Below are 21,753 nucleotides of genomic sequence, written 5' to 3'. Positions count from 1 at the left end.
GAGTGCTATTTGCTTAGAATTAATGGATTTCTCGACAGAGTCTTTTAATAAGGTTTTGTCTCTGATTTTATGTAGAATTTTTAAGTGTATGAGGTGGTGAATTTAATAAAGTGGAGACGTTTTGATGAGATAAAACATGCATGGGCTAGTCTTAGTGATAATACAGTTGTCCACAAGTGCTTTATATGTTATAAGGCATGAGCATAAACCCTACCAAATGCAAAAGCTGATATTTTTTTGTAATTGTAAGTGGTTGGACGTTACACATGAACCATCTCAATAAGACATTCTCACTTTGTTGAACTCATCGCCTCAAGGACTCAAGTTCTTCACATGGTTGGGAGACAAAATCTTAATTAGAGAAATAGAAGCCTATTAAAAGGCTCATCGACTCTAAACAAATGATATTTCAAAAACTTCTTTCAAAGAAGATAGCCTCCTCTTAATGATTAAATTGTTTTATTAAAAAATAATATTTTTTGAAAAAAATTATTAATTTTGGGTTAAATTATATTAATAGTCACTCAGTTATTAGTAATTTTTTTTTTCTCATTCAATTATAAAAAGTTACAAAATAGTCACTCAACGATTCAATTTTTTTTATAACTAGCTAACTAACGTAAGTATGAAAACACCTAAAAATCTAATATTACTAGGTGACAAAAAAAAATTACTATAAATATAAAACTTCTTTTTATCTTTACCATATTGTAATAAAAACTCCTAGAGATTTGATATTTTAGTATTGAACGGTTTAGATTTGTTCTTATCTTCGCCTTTTGGAAAATGAGTGACGTTGATGGTTTTTGTGTTTCTTAATTTATCAAAATTTGCTTAAAATAAGATTGTTGTTTTCTAATAAAATTTATTCTTTTGAGTTAATTTAGATGTTTATGTATTTTGGGTTTCCTAATTTATCATTTATTATTAAAATAAGATTGTTGTTTCCTCATAAAATTTCCTTTTTTATGTCTTTTAAGTGTTAATCTAGATTATGATGTTTGACTAATACAAGGCTCTTTATGCAAATTCTTTTGACTTAAACGAATGTCCCGTTCTTTTACGGCATTTTTTGGGAATCGATTAAAAAACCCATATATATTTACACTTAAAATTAAATTTTTAATAAAGTTTAATTTAGGGTAAATTGTTAAAATTATCATTTTTGTTTGCCTCGGTTACATTTTAGTTATTTATGTTTGAAATGCTACATCTTAGTCACTTATGTTATCTTGTTGTAACGTTTTAATCACTGATCCATTAATTACTATTAATGGTATGCTGACGTGGCATGCTAAATTATCATTTCAAATGAAAATTTTAAATTAAATTCTACAATTGATCTTTTTTTTGAGCAATTTAATTTTTTCTTTTTTGTTCTTTTAACTTTCCTTTTTATTTATTTTTCATTCTATTCTGTTTCTCCTTTTGTTTTCCTCCCTTCTTCATTTCTTTTAACGTAATTTTTCTATATTTTTCATTTGTTAAAACTAGTCCATAAACTTGCTTCACTCGAAAAAATATTGTTTTAAAAAAACAAAAGTATTAGGACTAGTTTTAACAAATGAAAAACATAGAAAAACCGTTACACCGTTACAAATCAAAACAAAAAATATGGGGACCGATTGTATAAATTAATCAAAAAATTTTATTTGAAATGATGATTTAAGTGTCATGTCAACTTACCATTACACCGTTAACGACAATTAACGGCTCAGTGACTAAAATACTAAAACGCGATAACGTAAGTGACTAAAACGTAACATTTTAAACATAAGTGACTAAAATATAATTTGAGATAAATAAAAGTGATTATTTTGATAATTTACCCTATATTAATTGGGTATTCAAGTTTCACACTATTTAGTAATTGTATTTGATAAAAGTTACATATTTTGCTATTAAAAAAAACAGTGCTAATTTTTAAATTTTTAATCTGCGGTTTTAGAGTGAATTTGATGAAAGTTAATCACTAATATTATTAGGTCTGAAATTTTCATGATTCAGTTAATAGAATAAAATTAGTGTTATTGTGAATTTATTTAATTTTACGTTTAATTTGTCAAATATAATTTGATGGATATGATTTAATTCAAGTTTTTAAGTCGATTTGATGAAAGTTAATTGCCAATATTATTAACTAATTTACGAAATTTCACTGAGTCAACTCTAAAACATAGGTCAAACACTAAAAAATTAACAAAATTTACAACTTTTATCAAATACAGATATCAAGTTCAATAGAAACGTAACATAAATATTATATTAAAAAATTTATCAAATTCAGTTACGGTATTAAATCTTTTAATAACTATAATAAAAGTTTAAATTCTATTAAAATAAAATAAAATGTTGAAAATCAAATTATTATTATTATTGAAATTTGTTGTTATCGCAGAGATAAACTTTAATGGACCACCATAGTATATATTTTAAGTAAGCACATTGTGACCTTTTCCAATAAAATAAGAAAATGCTTGCCTCATACTTTCTCGATTTTGAGCATAGCTTTCGACAAAAGTAAGTAAATCTCATAGGCTAATTTTTATTTTATGTGATAAGTTCAATGTATTTAATCCATGTGACTTATTCCTTAATATTTATATTTATATTAAAATATAAAATTGGTTGGGTAGATATTACGGATTAATCTATTACTAATTATGTACATTCACGTGGTTGATGTGCATGCTTCTATTTAAGGATATCCAAGTGTTTTTTTTTATATTTATTTTTAAATTTGTTAAAAAGAAGAGGATTGGATTGAATTATTCAAATTCAAAGGTTTGGTTTATAAAAATATGTTTATTATTTGTTTAAATTCGAATATTATTATTTAAATGTAAATTAAATTAAATAAATTATCGGCTAGTTATCATAACCCATTGAATATTTATTTAGTAAGTAAATAATATAAAATTTTAAAAAGTAATATGCGTAATGAGTTATGATATTTAAATTTAAAATTGTTAATGTATTCATTTATTTCGAACTCGTGGTGAATGGTAATTGAAATATCTGAATTCATATCAACAAGTATTGAGTACAATGATAAGACATAATTTACTTTTAAAAGAATGACTCGAGTTTGAATCTTGAAAATAATACTGGTAAGAAGAATAATCTCAAACCCTTATGAAATTAATTTTTATGAAACATAAAACGGATATTAAAAATACCTTAATTCAATCATTAAAGTATCTATCTAAATTCAGAAAAAAATATTACAAATATTAAATTAATATTTCAAGAATTTGCTTATGAATAGCTCTTATCTAAAGGGAAAAAAAATTATGTTATTGTATTACACGATTAAAAAAAAAAACTCGTCACTTTATTTAATATAAAAATAATTTATAAATGGCATCAGCCAATCTTTAAAGGTTTAATATTTGCATTTTTTTAACTCAAATTTAACTAATTTTTCTCTTGAAAAAGGAATATATTTTTTTTTAGTATAATCGTTGACGCAACTTATCATTTAATTAATAAGGTTGTTAGCCTAATTATATTTGTCATTTTTTTGAAATTTCTTTATTGGTCTCCATTGAATTTCTCTTAATCCAATTAAAGTCTTCCTCTATAAGATTAAATAAAAGCTATGGCAGATTGAATCTTAACTCGATTGATATGGGTATTGTTGTCAATATAAGAGTACGTGAGTTTGAGTGCACTGAAATGCATTATCTTCCTATTTATGTGTTGTGAGGGGCTATGAGTAATTCTAGACATTGTGTTAAAAAAAACAGATATAATCAAAGCCTACAATGAGATTGTTTTAAAATAAAAATCATGGTCAAGTGAAGTCCCTACTTTAATTTTTTCAATTAATTACATTATACATCCCAAGAAAATAGTCTACATTTTAAATTGGTCCATAAATTTGTTTGAATCATTTAACTGTGATATTAAAATATCAATATCCTATCAATTCTGTCTTTCCATCAACCTAACTCTAGCTAGGGTGTTAAATGTCAACTCTAATTTGACTTAGAGCTTATTTAAAAGACATAAATAAAAGATTAAACACATGTATACTTATTGCATTGATAAATTGGACTTGACATATTAAAATAGTGTCATAAAATTTTTTGAAGATAATTTCTTCTTCTTCTTTTTTAATATGTCAAATCCAAATTGATCACACGATAGGTGCAAACATGTTTAAAATTATCGTGCAAACATGTTTAAAATTTGTTTTACATCTTTTAAATATGTCACATGCCATAATCGAACTAACATTTAACCAAGGGTGAAGTTAAATGGGGCAAAAAAGGGCCTTAACCCCCTTAAAATAGAAAAATTGTAATTTAAACTTTAAATTTTAAGAACTTATCAATTAATATATTATAAAATTACATTTTGGACTCCTTAAAATGTTAATTTTGAGATTTAATCCTAAAAATTACGAAATTATAAGCTTGCAATGATAAAAAATTACATTTTAGCTCTCATAAAAAATAAATATAATTTTAGCCTTTAAAAAAATTTCTTAACTTCGCCTCTGTATTTAATGCTTAAGCTGACAAGTCGGTTGAAAAACCTAACCAATACGATATTGATATTTTGAAAATTTATTCAAAAAATTTTAGAATTTAGGGACTAATAAACCGTAACATGGGGACGTGTAACATAATTAACCCTAATTTTTTGGTTAGGTACTTAGCTTTCTTTATTGGGTAGATCTAATTTGATTTGAATTTTTTCAGTTAATAGAAAAAGAGCCTCGAAACCGCAAACTCGAAGCGTGGGGCATTTTGCCTTTTGTAGACAAAAGAAAGTGTGACCCAACACTTATTTCCTTTCTTCTTATTATTTAAAGCGAAGTGATTAAAATAAATAAAAGATGTTTTTCCAAATAGAGAGAGTAGATGTTGATCCATCACGGTTTCCTTCATTCTTTGAAAATGGAAAGCATAAGGACAATTTTTTTAAAAAAGCTTATCAACTTTAATTTAATAATTTCACTTAATTTTTTTCTTGTATATAATGGAGAACAAGATTAATTTTTAGACATTGACGATAAATTTTGTTCTCAATATTTACATGTTATATATATCCGCTATCTAGATACGTGTTAGTGGCAGAGACATCGGTAATTTCACGTGAGAAAGTATCCCATTTGATCATTCGTCTTGGTTCGAGGAGTATCAACCTTTTGTTCTCATGACCATTCGCTTGATAGGTCTTTTGACAAACCCTCTCACTCTTTTAAGATGAGACATAGCACTCGCTTTTTAGGTGTGAATACACCCTTAAGACAATAAGGGCTCACATGGGCATAGCAACCTCATATTGATTGAAGACATAACAAAATAGGTCCCACGGTGCACACCCTTCACGTTTTGCATGATAACAATCTTCTTCATAACAACTTGCCATGTCACGCTAGTGAACAATATGACCTCTCCTATAAATATCCTCCTAAGGATGAAGAATGGATTGACCTTTGTGTAATGACCCACTTTTCACTGGTGTTGAAAAATGCATTTTCGAGATCCCATTTTCATAAACCGAGCCTATAATTATTTAATAGAAAATGTTTACAAAATTATTATATTGGTGAATTGAATTTTGGATAAGAAATTTAGTCGAAATTGTGTTTATTTAGGGTTCAGGGACTATATTGTACAGTCTAATTGTTATAGATTTTTAATTAGAAAATGGCTTGAGAACTAAAATTGCAATTAACCAAAGGTCTGAAATAACAATTAGACCATGTCAAAATTATGTGTTAGTGGACGGCTAATTAAGGGGCATTAGCTTAATTAATTTAAGTTTTATTTAATTAAATTACGTTTAAATAACTTAATTAATGTATGTATATCAGAGATAGTGGAAGAAAGAGATGAATGTCATCATTTTCTTCATCTAAACAACGAAAATAAGAAGAAAGAAAAACTAATGAAGCTTTGAAACATTCGGCCCTAATTGGTAGTGTAATTTAGTCCATTTTCTTGTAATTTTTATATTTTTGAGGTCATAGGAGCTTGATTTAGCTAGCCCATGTACCAATTTGTAAAACTGTTAAAGCTTTAAGAAGTTTCCATTGTTGATTTCTTGAAGTTTTTAGTGTTAAATTGATAGAAATTAAGCTTAGTTTAAGAAAATGACTAAAATTTTAAACTTAATCAATAGTTTTGTCCATTAGGAACCAAATTGAATAAAACTAAAAATTAAAAGTAGGAATAAGAAATAGGAGGTCCCTAATGAGTAATAGTGAAATCAGATTTCTATTCGGAGCTTTAAATTTAAAGTTAGGTTGGTCCCGATTTTAGGGACTCAATTGAATAAATTGTAAAGTTTTTACAAATTGATAATTGATTGTGAAATGGTCGATTATTAATAGTGCTATATGTTTTATGTCAACCTGTAGCTAAAGTCGAACCAGATTCATCGAGAGGGAAAGAAAAATCCATAGCCGTCGATGAGTAGCTTGGAATTTTAGCTTGTATTTGCATGTGTATGTCATTTTGCATTGTATGGTATTCAATGTAAGTTATTGAAGTTTACTTGAATAAGATTGATGTGCTTGAGGTTGAATATCAAAATAGGGACTAAATTGAATAAAATATAATATTTCTGGGTTACTTGATATGTGATAATTGATATAAACCTATGCTGAATCATGTTATATATGTTATGAAATTGTGAAATGTTGATGGATTGTGAATATTTGAATGTAAACTGAACTATATATAATGAATCAGAATTGGATACCCTATTAGTTGTTCGAACCATGTTGGATATAGTTAGCATGCCATAGGGTCAGGTTATTGATTAAAAACCATCATTGTTGAGTGGTAGAGTATATTTCCATAGCATCATTATTGTCGGGCAACCTAGGGTGACGGATCTGTGTATCCTTTTTGAGTTCATGTTGGTTAATAAAGTAATAAGATATGATATATGAATATATATATGTTTGCATCTCTTAATCTCTTATATCATGAATACTAGATTAGTTGATGAGAATGATTGGATGATTGGAAGTAAATGATAAATAGAAAATGATGGTTATATGTATAAAAGTGCTATAACTCAATATTAAACCTATAGGTACTGTATATTTTAACAGGTACTGTATATTTGGTTAAAATGAGGTAGAGGCTTGATTATGCTTTGGTATGTTTAAATTGCAAGTTTATTTATACTGGATTTGTAGAAACAGAATGTGATGCCACAATGTCAAATGTACCACGTCGCGACGAGACAAGGAACCCCGACATCCCGACGAGACCAAATAGTATGTCACGTTGTGATGAGGAATTCCCTTACGTCGCGATGTCAACCCTAAAATTTAAATTTCTTTACAATTCAATCCTAAATCGATCTCGGATTAGCATTAGAACTTTCACAAGCTTGTATGAGACCCGAGAATGATTACTTATCATATTAATTGCTTATAATGTTCAAATTTGTATGTTTAATAGTTTGAATTGTATTTATTTTAATCGTTGTTGCTCTAACAACGAATGTGGCACACCGTAGCTCGAACCCGATGATTGGGTCGAGTATAGGGTGTTACATTTTAAGCCCCCAAAGTTACTCTAAACAAATATCCTCTCTTCCAGCAATCAGTTTGCCCTTTTGTTCCTTTCCGACTCCCTGTCTCTTTATGTGACTCAGCACCACCTCCTACTCCTCCCTTATTGTACCCTGTATCAACATTACATATTTTGTCAAATTGACACTTATTTTTTTGAGCTAAATTTGAGCATTGACATTTAAAAAAGAATCAATTTGTTTTTTTTAATAATGGAAACGCTAACTAAAAATTGAATTTTTTTAATGATATAAGCGTCGCAACTAACATGGCAATTCATATGTACTTCATGCTAAAATGACACTATTTGTGTTATATGTCATGTTAACAAATAATTTAAAAATTATAAAAATATTCAAAAAATAATTTCATAAAATACAAAAAATTAGAAGTACTCATGAATTGCCATGCGAGTTATCATTTTTAAAATTTTGACATTTTAGTTAGTATTTTCATTAAAATACAATTCAACTCATTTTGAAAGGTTGATAGTCAAATTCGACTCTTCTTAAAAGATTGGAGATCAAAGTTCACTTGCTACAATTTTATTTTTTTTAAACAAAAAATTTAGTGGATGATAATATTAGGTTGTGGAGATTAGGACCCAAAGTTTAATGTCTACAGAAGTTTCAAACCAATAGAAGGACAAAAGGTAGAATTACTTTTAAATCTACCAAAAATAAAAATCATTCAATTTAAATCCTTATAACATTTACTTAAATGAAAAGAAAAAGAATTATGATTCCTTTGAAAATTTAAATTTAGAAAATTTAAATTTAAATTTAAATTTTCTAATACAAAAATTTTAATTCTGCATACTCAAAAAATTATTTTTTCAATCTTTCTAAATAAAATTTTTAAATTTTTGGCTTGTATGTGATTTATTAAATAATTTTATATATTTTTTATCATATTACAATTATATAAATTCCGAAAAATTAATTGATATATTTATGTAATGTTTTTATATTTTATTTCATTTTTTTTTAAGAAAATACGAAAATACTTTTTCTTCTTTCCGGAGTTTCGGTTGCATGCTTTGACAACAGAAGGCGTCGCGAGTTGATAAATGGCATTTTTGCTGATGCGACATCGTTTCCTTTCCGGCACATGAAGGAATTTCAGACCCATAGCTGTATCCTTCTAAAAGACAAGTAAAAGCATTTGTCTTTGTTATATCAAATGGTATTGATAGTACCACTCCAATTGAATTTGGTTGAATGAATTTTAGCAATAAATTTTATTTTAAAATTATTATTATTTAAATAATTTTATTATAAATTCTGATGATATTTATTTTTTTATATAATATCTAAAATTATTCATAATCCTTTATAATCTATAAATAAAAAGATAATACGCTTCAGTATATTTAAATTCATGTTCTTCAATATTGATAACAATATTCATGCCAATCGAGTTAAGACTCAATCGATAAAATTATAATTTTTCATTTGAATAATTTTAGTTTGAGATAATTTTTAATATCTATTTATATATTGTATTTCCAAGTTCCAATAAATAATAAAAACAAAGTGAAATATAGATTAATATACTTTGTTCTGATCATCAGAGACAAAATATCACATCGGTGGGTACATATTTGACAATGAAATATAAACATTATGGTAGCTTTCTTAGAATATACTACAAGAACATAGCCTATCTTGAGTAGGATAAGAGTGGAAAAAATTTTAATTAATTAAGTTGATTTCAAATTTTACTTAAGGCATAACTTCAACTATTTAACCAAAAGATAAAAGGAAGGTTAAATTTTGTAATCTGTCTTTGTATTTTGTGAAAATTTACGATTTAGTCTGTATACTTTTAAACTTAACAATTAAGTCTTCATACTTTTTTAGTCTAAAACTCATATCCAATCAAAATTTACTAATTTGGCATATTAATTAGATTACTTTTATTTGACGAGACATATAATTAATAGAAATTAAACATTTCATAATAATAAATTTTAATGATTAGATTATAATGTTTAATTTAAAAATATAAAAATTAACTCTCAAAATTTTAATAAAGGTAACAGCATATTTTTGACCAAAAACAAATATAAAGAGAAAAAGGTTCTCCATAGCAATTTTCATTACCCTTGGGATCAAAGTATCTAACTTCTTTTTTAATACAAATATTCCCAAAAAAGATTACATACGATCTTGGGGAGAGCTCCCATCAACCATTACAATATTCGCTTAATATATTTTAGGGTTAATATATCATTTGGTACATAAATTTGATATATTTTTAATGTGGTACTTATATTATTTTTTTTGTCTAATTCGGTACTTGTATTTAATAAAAGTGATACATTTTAGTACACAAAAGTAATAGTGGCAACTTTTTAGTGTTTAATTCGGGGTTTAAGACTAATTTGATGAAAATTAATTGCTAATATTATTAGATTTAAATTTTTCATGCTCTTTTTAATAGAATATATTTTGTGTTAATTGTGAATTTGTTTAATTTTACTTTAAACACAGTCCAATGGATGTGATTTAATTTCGGTTTTAGGGTTGATTTAATAAAATTCCATTGTTAATATTATTAGCTAATTATGATTTTTTATCAAATCAACTTTAAAACCCAAATTAGACACTAAAAAGTTAACAATATTATCTTTGAGTGCCAAAATGTATAGTTTTTGTCAAATATAAGGATCATATTGGACAAAAAAATCGAGGGCGTTGGTTCTCTAAAATGAAAAGTTGCACTTTTTGGTATTTTAAAATTTTATAAGATTTTAATTTAATAAATGGTAAAATTATATTATTGTCCTTCAAAAATAATAAATTTTGATTTGATCCTTTAAAGCTTATAAATATATAAACTAATAAAATTGTGAAGTTACATTTTAGCTCTTATAAAAAATATACAAATGAATTCTATCCCTAGAAAATTTTTATGACTTCACCCTTGAATATATCAAATATAAATTAATTAATTTATGACTAAAAAGAGTTGATGTGAATCCTAAAATGTCTCAAATTCGAGTCTTACCCCATGTTTGTTAATAACTAAGTTGATATTGATTTGTTTGACTATTGATTTGATCATTGGTCCAATTATAATTTTTTAATCATTAAAGGAGGGTAACGTGGTTGCTTAGTATTGAACCCAAGTTTTCACACCTACAACATAATGATTTAGTCACTAAATTAAGAGGTTGTTAGCATCCAATAACAATATATATAATTGATCTAACAACTAATTTTTTATCTCAATTTTCGATTATTTACTGATTTCGAGCAATTCACTTAGAGAACTTTCAACCCTTACGTTTGGATCAACATATCAACTTACTTTCGATTCAATTGATCAATCCAATTTAATTTAAGTGGTAATGATCTGATTATATAGAGATTTTTCCAAATTTATTTAGAATTTAGTAGAATTATGTGTGAATTTTATCTTAATATAATCAAATTGTCAATCACATTTTTCACCAAAAAGAAAATATCAATCACATTGGTACCACTGAACCTGGTCTGACTTTTTGTTGACCGGTGAACCCGGTCTGACTTTGAAAAAAAGAGTTTTAGATAGAAGTGATAAATTAATGTGAGACAGCCTAATAAAGTTTGGTTGACTAACTCCCAAATTACACGTGAATTAAAACAATCTTTACTTGTGACAAACAATGCTTTTGCTAACTTTCGCTTCTTTACTATGTTTTATAAATTTGTGAATCTTATTAAGAGCATTAGATTTTATGGAACCAAAAAGAAAAAGTAATAGATTGTGGTGGTAACAATATGTTGTACGTACCATAAATTGATAGCCATAAACAATATTTTATAATCAAATATTAATTTTTACCTTAATAAAAGAATTGACATAATAAAGTGGAGTAAATTTATCATAGAGGCTCCTGTTTTAAGAATCAGATTGTATTTTACTCTCTCTATTAAAAAATGGATAAATTAATCCTTATACGTTAGATTAAAAATCTGACTAGTCATTTTTTGTTGAAAATTCTATCTATTTCTATTGTTAAAAATTGATATGGTTGACAGAATAACCAGCCACGTGTACCTCATTCTAGTATATAGGGCCTAGTTTTTAATAGTATAAATAGGTGGAATTTTTAGTAGAAGAATCAGTTTACTCTTTGATTTAACGTACATAAACTAATTTACTCATTTTTTGAGTAGAGTAGGTAAAATGCAATTCGACTATTAGTACAAGAGCCTCCATGATATTTTTATCGACGATGTGGTTATTTATAACAATATTTATATAATTCCAAATATAGGTTAAAATATATCATAATTCCTTATACTCTTTGTAAATTCGAAATTTAGTCTCTATACTTTTATTTTTAAAATTTTAGTCTCTTTACTTTTTAGATGTCAAAATTTAGGTTCAACTGTTAATATTGTTAAAATTTATTTTGTGGAATTCAAGTTAATTACAATATCAGTTTTTTAGTTACATAGCTACCAAGTAAATTTATTTTATTTCAGAATGTCACACCAACAAATTTAACAAAAAAATTTTAACAGTGTTAACAATTGGACCTGAATTTTGAAAATTAAAAAGTAGAGGGACTACATTCTTAAAAATAAAAGTATAATGATTAAATTCTAAATCTATAAAAAAATACAGGGACTTTGACAAATTTTAAACATAAATTTATGAGATAGGCCCTAGGTTTTCATTTTCCTTTTATTTTAATGTGGAAATTGGTATTTTGAGTATCTCAAACATGCAAGTTGCATTAGAATAGAATATGAGTACATTGGGGTTTATTCCATGCTTAGTTTCTAACATTCGAAAATAATATTATTTATTTCAATTAATAATGAGTGATTAGACCTAAACTCACCAATCAACACCACCTAATTCCAATATTATGGAGTGGTCACATGCAATCTATAATGCTTCTTTGTCATTCATATCACATTAGAATAACACAATTTGTCTATTAAAAAATTAATTTAATAAAAAAATAGTTCAACAATAAGACAATGTCAAAGGGATAGGGAAAGAAAACTCACATTTTTAATGAAATTCACATAAAGTAAAGTTATTTTAAACACTTTTGTAATTTTTGTATAATTAATTTTTTAAGTAATAATATCTTAAATATTTTTATTTATAGGTTATGTATGTTTGCGGGGTGTGTTTCATATTTATTGGATTTTTTTTGTAATGATTTAAAAAGACGATCGATTGAAGAAGGCCTAAAATAGGCCCAACATCACGACAAGGAGTGTGGGAATTTTAATATTAGTCTAGGAATATTTTAGTCATATAAAAACCTGGATATTAGCCTATTTAAAGGGACTTTGTAACCCTATTTTGGAGAGTTGATAGAATACATCTTATGTGAGATTTGATGAAGAGTTTTTGAGAAAGCTTTGTATTCGACTTTTTTTGGGGGAGGGTTTGCTCTTTTAAGTTTTTTTTTTCTATCTTTGTTGGTTTGTCGATTAAAGAAACTTAATTTACCCGTGATTTTTATCATATTTAAAGGAATTTTTCACGTAAAATTTTTGTTTGATCTTTTCTATCTTTTTTATTTTGTTGTTTATATAAGTCGATGCTCAACAATGTTCAACTTTGAATATAGTAAAATTTTTAATTATTTATTTTATGTTAAAAAAACGTTTAATATCTATTGATGAAAATGATATCCTCGATTGAAATGTGGAGGCGTAGATAGTTGAGGTGTGTAAGCAGTGCCTTTGACCACGCTTTTGCCAAAAAGTATAATATCAATTTTAGTCCATTTTAGTTATGAGGTATTCAATTTAAGTATTCTTATGAAATGAAATGAAATGACAATTTAAGTATTCTTAAAACTTTTATCCTTTACCCCAGATTTTTAAATTTTTATTTTGGTCCCCAATAACGAATTGTTGCCTTCACCCCTGGGGCTAGGCAATGGTCTCCCCCTATGGTAAACCACCATTTAGTCACTTTAAAATATAATGGTAAAATTGTACTTTGGCCTCTCCCAAAATTTATAATTCATTTTTCCTTCCCTCAAATGGCAAACCTACCATTTAGTCCTTCAAATTTTATGAAATTACAATTTAATATAATGATAAAATTGCACTATGACCTTTCCAAAAATTAACAACTAATTTTTGGGATTTGCTTTTGCCAATATGATACAAATATTAGATCGATTTGAAACTTTACGTTTAAGGCGAATATAATTATATTAATAAATTCAACGATTAAATTATTTTTTATAGTCTACTTCTACCCATAACCCTTTGTAAACCCTTAAATTATAAAACCTCTTCGTTATTGCAATAACAACAGTACCGACTGAACTAAAATTCAATCAGCTCAATAATTGAATTATTAAAATAATAAATAAATTTATGTAAATATATATTTTTTGCTTAACATGGTTAGAACTTGGTTGGTGTGAAAGAGCAAAACGATAAAAGTGGGAAGAAAACAACTCACTTAGATTCAAATTTTATATTGTTTATTTATTTGAGCATAGTATATTTAATTGGTTTGGTTCCATTATTTTTGCTTATATATAAGTTTTAATAATGTATAAGTATGACTTTTATAATTAATAGATATATTTTACACATTTAAATAGCGATAATTAATGTGTTAAAAATCAATATTTGAAAAAGTAAACCTATCCCTCAAATTTTTCTATGTATACCTACACTTGCCAAGTTGAGTCCAAGGGAGGAGGCATGCACACTTGTGGCATAAAGTAACATATCTTAAAGTCTAATCGGTATTACTAAAGGCGAGCCTATACAACTTCCTAAAGGCATTAAGCATTAGAAGTTCAAGAAGAAAGGTACCATGAATACTCGAGAAGGCCAAATCTCCCCTTACACATCAGAGCTACCACTGACTACTCTTGCCACTTTGTATGATTCACCACCATCCTCGTAAGCCAGGGACCACGCCAAGGGGGTAGGGCCTCAAATGGCGAATTATCATTTTTATCCTTTTAAGTTTATTAAAATTATAAGTTAATTTAATGGTAAAAATATACTTTGTCACCTAAAAATGAAAAAAATTCAATTCAATTCCTTTAAAATTCTAAAAGAAAAAAGCATATACTAAAATAAATTTTTTTTTTCACAAAAATAAAATCTTTAGACTTCTTCACTGCCATAAACCATATAATGTATCAACCAATATAATTATTATATTATTTTTTTAATATTGATCTCATTATAAGTTTTTATGATATCTATTCTTTTTATTATAATGTTTAAAACTACTCGTAACCTCTCTTCAACCCTTAAATAAGAGGATAATGCGTTTCAACGCACTCGAATTCACGTTCTCCTACACTAACAATAATATTAATACCAATCGAACTAAAATTCAATTTACAATTATTATATGAATTATTAAAATGTTATACTCATAAGTAGTTTTGAATTTGTCAGATTATTTTTAATAATCATTAAACCATATTATATTGAAATTATTGCCGGTGGCAATTAATCTTGCAGGGGATAGGCCAATCTCTTCCCATGAAACGATAAGCAAGAAGTGGAAAAAACTCAACTATATTATATTATATTTATAATGTATAGTCACGATCTCATAAAATTTAACGACGATTATTGCACGGGAAATTGATCCACTTTTTGTTTTTTTAACATAAAAGAGCCAATAGTTTGAGATAATAATAAAAAAGTGAAAAATGATTGAAAATGGACTAAATTAACTGAACTTGTGAAACCAATGAATTCGTGATTGTCAAATGTATGACTTCTCCAAAAGGAAATGAAAATGATCTTTCCAGGGATTGTAAATGGACAAAGCTCACCAATGGTTACTCTTCAACCTTCCATTTTAGTAATTTTATATCCCATTCATATATAAAACTAATTTATTAATGGATTTGTGTGTGTATGCTTATGTATGTTTTTGTTTAGTGAATGTATTTGAGAGATTTCTTTATTATAAGAATTGGATTAAATTAATCTCTTTATTATTAAATAGATCAATATAGTTCTTGTATTATTAAAAAAATTCAAATAAGACTAATTTGGAATAGAGTGAACATGAGGGGATATAAAAAATTATAAAGAATTACCAAAAAATATGAGGATGCACAAAAAATTATGAGAGAATACCACAAATATGAGAGAATACTAAAAAATACGAAAAAATATTAAAAATTATGAGAGAATACCATAATACCTATGGAAGTCTAAAAAAATGACGATGTACCAAAAATTTTAAAGATGTACCACAAAACATACGAGGAAGTACTAAAAAATATGAAGGAATACAAAAAAAAATGACCATGTACCAAAATTTTTAAAGATGTGCCACAAAACATATGATGAAATACGAAAAATTATGAGGGAATACCAAAAAAATGACGATGTAAAAAAAAATGATGATGTATCAAAAGTTATGAGTGAATACAAAAAAATTACAAGAGAATACTATAAAACTTGAGGAAGTATCAAAATTTATGATGGAATACTAAAAAACACGAGAACGTACGGAAAATTATGAGGAATATAAAAAAATATGAGGAAGTTTAAAAAATTATGAGAGGATATAAAAAATTATGAGGGTACTAATTTTTGGTTCATCTCATTAAATTTTTTTATTTATTTAATTTTTCGTATTTTTTAAAATTATCATGAAATATAAATTTTTTAACCAATTTTTAGCATTAAAAATTACAATTTAACAGTTAAAAAATTTTAGTTACAAAATCTCATTGAAATTTCTTAATATTTAAAAATATTTTTTTTATTTACTCCTAAATTATATATCATATCAAATATTCTTTTAAAAATAATACCAAAAATTATAGAAAAATATTAAAAAAATCTGAATGGATATAAAAAATTGTGAGCATATACCAATTATAATGAGAAAATACAAAAAAATAAATTATACCAATTATTAACTTGTAACCTGAAATTCAATAGCTAAAAGCTCCTCACAACAGAACCTCTCCTATTCTATTTTCCTTATATCACAAAAACACATAATGTTTAATTTTTAATTTAAAATAAAAAGTTAAATGCTTAAATTAGGAAAGAGATTGTTTACATAAGTGTGAAACCTTTTAAAATGGTTGTATAAAGATCTAACCTTTATAAAAGTATTTGAATAAAGGTTTTTTTACACAATTTAACCAACTTTGTAGTAAAGATTAAGGGAATGTTGATGTGTTTAAAATAAAACATATAATAACTTAACCAAATATTGCTTGAAATGAAAAGAAAAGTAATCAAGACATAATTTGTGAAACCCTTATTCAAGCACTTTAAAAATATTTGCTCTTATCAAGCCTGACCTTGGGGTTGTTTGAGAGTATAACCACCCAGGATCGAGGGCTGGAAATGGCTCAAAAAAGTATTTTTCAGCTTTTATTTAGACTAAAATAAATTAATTAAATGCCTAAAACTTTTAAATTTTCACCATAAATGCTTCATCTACTAGGATCTCAAAATTATTAACTTTTATTATATTACATTTTATAAATTTTTAAAAAAAAGGAGCCTAGTTTATTATTTCGCTTAGGGCCCTAAAAACATCAAGAATGGGTTTGACTCTTATTTAACCATTTTGAAAAGTTTGATATTAATTTCAGAACTTTTTATTAAGCTGAGATCTTTATATCACTATTTAAAAAAATAATTCTTAAGCGAACAGTCTTAACAGGTTTAATCCAATTTTAGCATTTAGCAAAAATAAAATATAAAAAAAATTCAAAATTTAAACAAAATTATCTCTATCATAAAAAGCAAAAAAGAAAAGAAAAAAAAATCTCCACAAGCTCACATGATTTTTATGAATGAATCTAAAGGGTTAAGAATAATGAAAGAAAAATAAAGAAGTTATTGATGTGTATACTCTTATGGGCCTAGTCACCCACTAAGGGGAAAAAACAATATAAAGGCATTAGTGGAGGAGTTTTATTAATGTAAAATCCTGACAAAGAGATATGATAATTGGAGAGAGCATCTAAATGCAAAGCAACTAGAATTGATAACAATATTTTAAATAATTCATTATGGTTGCAAAATCCACTTTCCACTATATCAATTTATATATATATATATAAATGGTGCATTCATATTTAACAATGTATCTTGAAAAAAAAGTTGATTCTCCACAAAATATCTCAAGGCATCCTTTAAGTGATTACTTGTATATTTATCTATAATTTATAATATATAAATTTTTAAATTGATGAAAATATTCTTTTATTTTTATCATATTATTAAATTGACTGTAATTATAATTTAATTTAAAATTATTAATTCACATTTAAAATTAATTATAGTATACGTAATAATTACAATTTAAAACTAAATATAGTATAGTCAATTAAGTCATAGCTTGATTGACATGAATATTTTTGTCAATGCAGGAGGACATGGGCTTAAGTGCGCTAAAGTACATTATCTTCCAATTTATGGATTAGGGAGAGACGCATATATGATTAAAACCTAAAATGAAATTATCTGAAATTATATTGATTAATATTAAAGTAGAATATTAATTAAAATTTAAATTTAGTTCTATAAATAAAATATGGTAGTTTGACATAATTAATCGAGTAGCACCTAAGAAATTGTCGATAAATATTTGTTTTTTTATGATATTTTAATTACCTCATAAATTATAATTATAAATATTTATTATAATTATGTTTTTTTTATAATTGTTTAGGTAATTTACAATTCCTGAGTAATTTAACTATCATTATGCAAAGTAAAAAAAAATCAATTGAGTATACGTGGATAAATATTTTCATAAAATATTATTTGCATTAAATATGTTATATATTATTATCTTCTATTTAATTAATAAATGTGTATCCTACGTGCAACACATGTGAGGGGAAGGACTAATATATTATAAAAGAAAGGGTTTGTTTTTATTATTGAGACTAATTTTTTTTTTTTAATTTCACAGAACAAATTAAAGATTTAGTATATATATATATTTTTAATTTATGCTTTGGTATCCCGATTATAAAATCTTAAAGTTTCATTGGAAATGGACTATGTGCAATGCATACTTTCGATAATGGAGAAATAATTTATAAGATATGTGGTGTATTTATTTATAGAGGGTAAAAATTAAAATAGTTTTATATAGTTTTGTAATTATTTATATTATTAATATTTTGACAATCTAATTATTATATTTTTTAGTCTATTTAGGTAGATCATATATGTTAAATTTGATATAAATTTAAAATTTTTAACTATTTATTTTATGTAAAAAAATCGATCGTTATATATATAGAGAGAGAGAATTTTAGATTGATATGATAAAGATATTGTATTGATTTGAAAAGTTACATGCATGACATTTAGAAATATATTGGTAAATTCAACAGTTAGATCATTAAAATATTAATCATATAAATAATTACGGAAATGTGTAAAACTACTTTAGTTTTTACACTATATTAGTGGATCCTACCAATGCAAAAGTTATTAAATTTACACCATTTTTAAACCATTAGATCAAAACAACAAGCCCAATTAAAAGAAAGTATGGACATTGTGCAATAAACTAGTTTTAAGAGAGAAATTATCCTTAGCTTGGATATTGTGATAATAAATGTCGATAATGGCGGTAGAATGATTATAAAGCAATAAGATAAGAAAAATAAAAACACATAAATTTAATGTGGAAAACCCTTTCAAGAAAAACTACGACAAAGTAGGAAAATTCACTAATGTTGAAAAACGAAGGATATAATAGAAGTTTCAACTACATCTATTTAAGAGTTGAAAAACCATGTTCTAATCAAAGTTAAATAAAAGAAGAATAGTTCTATATGGATTCAACTTGCGGCCCCAGTCTAATTTTGTGCTTAATGGAGATCTGTGGCGACCTTTGGCTCTTCGCCCATTCACTCCCACAAATCTCATTATTTTGCCATTGTATTTATTTTATCAATAAGTGATGGGATATATTTTTATTTTATTTGGGTATATTTGGATATATTTTATTTTGCATGCATAATAAACTAGACAACCATTTATCCAAGTTCATTTTGAATATTTTTATAATTTTTTATTTTATAATTTCAAAAAAACAATATAATTCAAACAACAATATACGTTTTATTTTGCATGCATAATGAACAGGTTGGACTGGTTCTATCTATGACTGTTATCATAATCAATATTTTTAAAATCGAATTGGTAGTCGAACCGGTCAAATCCAATCAATTTTACTATCAATCCAACCAGTTTACTATTTAATAATATAAAATAATAATATTATTAAAAAAACTTAAAATAAAACTTAGGACCAACCTTTTAGTTTTTAAGGTCCTGCTATGGTTAGGCCCATAGCTAAAAATAAAATAAACTAAGAAAATAAAACTTGGTTTTTACTTTTTCCTTGCAGCCTCTTGTCTCATCTTATTTATCTCCTTTTGTTTTTATGAACCCTAGGGATTCTCCATGCTTATATTAACCCTCCTTGATCTCAGTATTTGAGCCTAATAGAGGCTCTGTTACTCCCTTGCCATTCTTCTTAAGGGAGTCTTCTTCTTCTTCTCTATCTGCTTCAACTGATTCAGGATTAACAGGCAGGAAAAAGGTAAATCATGATGCCATGAAAGCAATAAGCACTTGAACCTTTTATTGAAGAGAAAAATAAAGGGACTAAAAAATTGTATACATTTTTAAGAATTTTAGATATTCAATAAAAAGTTATATATTTTTCAAAAAAATTTATGTATTTTATATATTTCTTTGATTTTTTTAAAATTATGACCAAATTAAGATAATATGTAAATATTGAGAGTTAAATTTTTAAAATTTATAATTAAATGATACACTACATAAAAATATAAGGATATATTTATTATTATTCCAAATTTTGAATTGCCACCCTGTCATTAAACATCTAGCAGCAATTAACGGAAAGTGAAAAAAATTCCAATTAATTTGATGATCAATTTAAATTTTTTAATAATTAGATGATTAAAAAAATATGGACGATAATTAAGTGACTTGAGACATAATTTATCCAATATATTTTTATTTCATTTAGATGTTCGTCCTTAAAAGAAAGCCCCGTTGTTATTGGGTTACTAATACGTTTTAGGATTGGTGTAGGTCCAGCCAAGCCTCGTCACCATTCAACCAAAACCCATCACCCTCATTAATTACAAAAAAAATATGTTTTTCTTAATTATATATTTTCTACTTTGGTTGGAGTATTTTTTTTTTTTGTATATTTTAGTCATTTTTAGTCAATCACAATTGGTTAGCTATAAATAAATCACAATTGGTAATTTTTAGTCACTCACATAACTTATTTATGGCAGAAAGAAAGAAAATTTTTCACTTATTTTTAAAATGTCTTATTTATTTATGAGAATTTTTATTCATTTTTTAATTACATATTTAAACTTATACTAATTATTTTTTATTTTATATCAACTATTTTAGAATATATGTATTAAATAAAAAAAATTTCTTTATGTTATTACATTAGTAACCTAACGTGGCATTAGTGATAAAATTTAAGGATGATATTGGTTTGGAATGGATAAATTAAAAAAAAAACCGAGGTTACCATGTATTATTATTTTTTAAAATATAATATATCTAGTTTGGTTCATCATTTTCAAAAATTAAAAATATCTTTTTTTAATATATTTTTCAAGTTATTTTCACTGATTTATATATAATATTTATATTTATATTACTGTTAAATATGACTCCTATTTTCAGTCAAATTTGAGAAATAATCTTTCAGTTAAACTCTGTTTACTTGTTTCAATCAAACACTGATTAGTTTAGATTATTTTATTATTATTTGACCTATGAATTTAGCCTATAAATAGGCTCTTTTACAACCTTAGAAAAAAACACCCATTAGAGATTAGAATTCATAACACATTTAGATAATTTTGTGTTTACGTTTTGTAGGTTCTTTATTTTCGGGTTTTCGGGGTTTAATTTTTATCTCCATCTTTTGTACTCTTCGTTCTTTTGCCATTATAGTAAAATTATCTTTGCCCGTGGTTTTTTATCCTCTTTAAAGGGGTTTTTCCACATTAAATTTGTGTGCTCAATTTATCAATTTATTACGCTATTTTACTTGTTCGCAGCTTAATCGGGTCAAAATCTTAACAAGTGGTATCAAAGCTAGTTCAATTTTCATAGATCAGCCCGTTCAGAGATGGCAGCAACAAGGTTTGAAATTGAGAAGTTCGATGGTGAGACAAATGTCAA

The sequence above is a fragment of the Gossypium hirsutum genome, chromosome A06 (genome assembly GCF_007990345.1).
Source record: "Gossypium hirsutum isolate 1008001.06 chromosome A06, Gossypium_hirsutum_v2.1, whole genome shotgun sequence".
In the NCBI taxonomy this organism is placed as follows: Eukaryota; Viridiplantae; Streptophyta; class Magnoliopsida; order Malvales; family Malvaceae; genus Gossypium; species Gossypium hirsutum.
Note: the sequence above shows the minus strand (reverse complement) of the source record.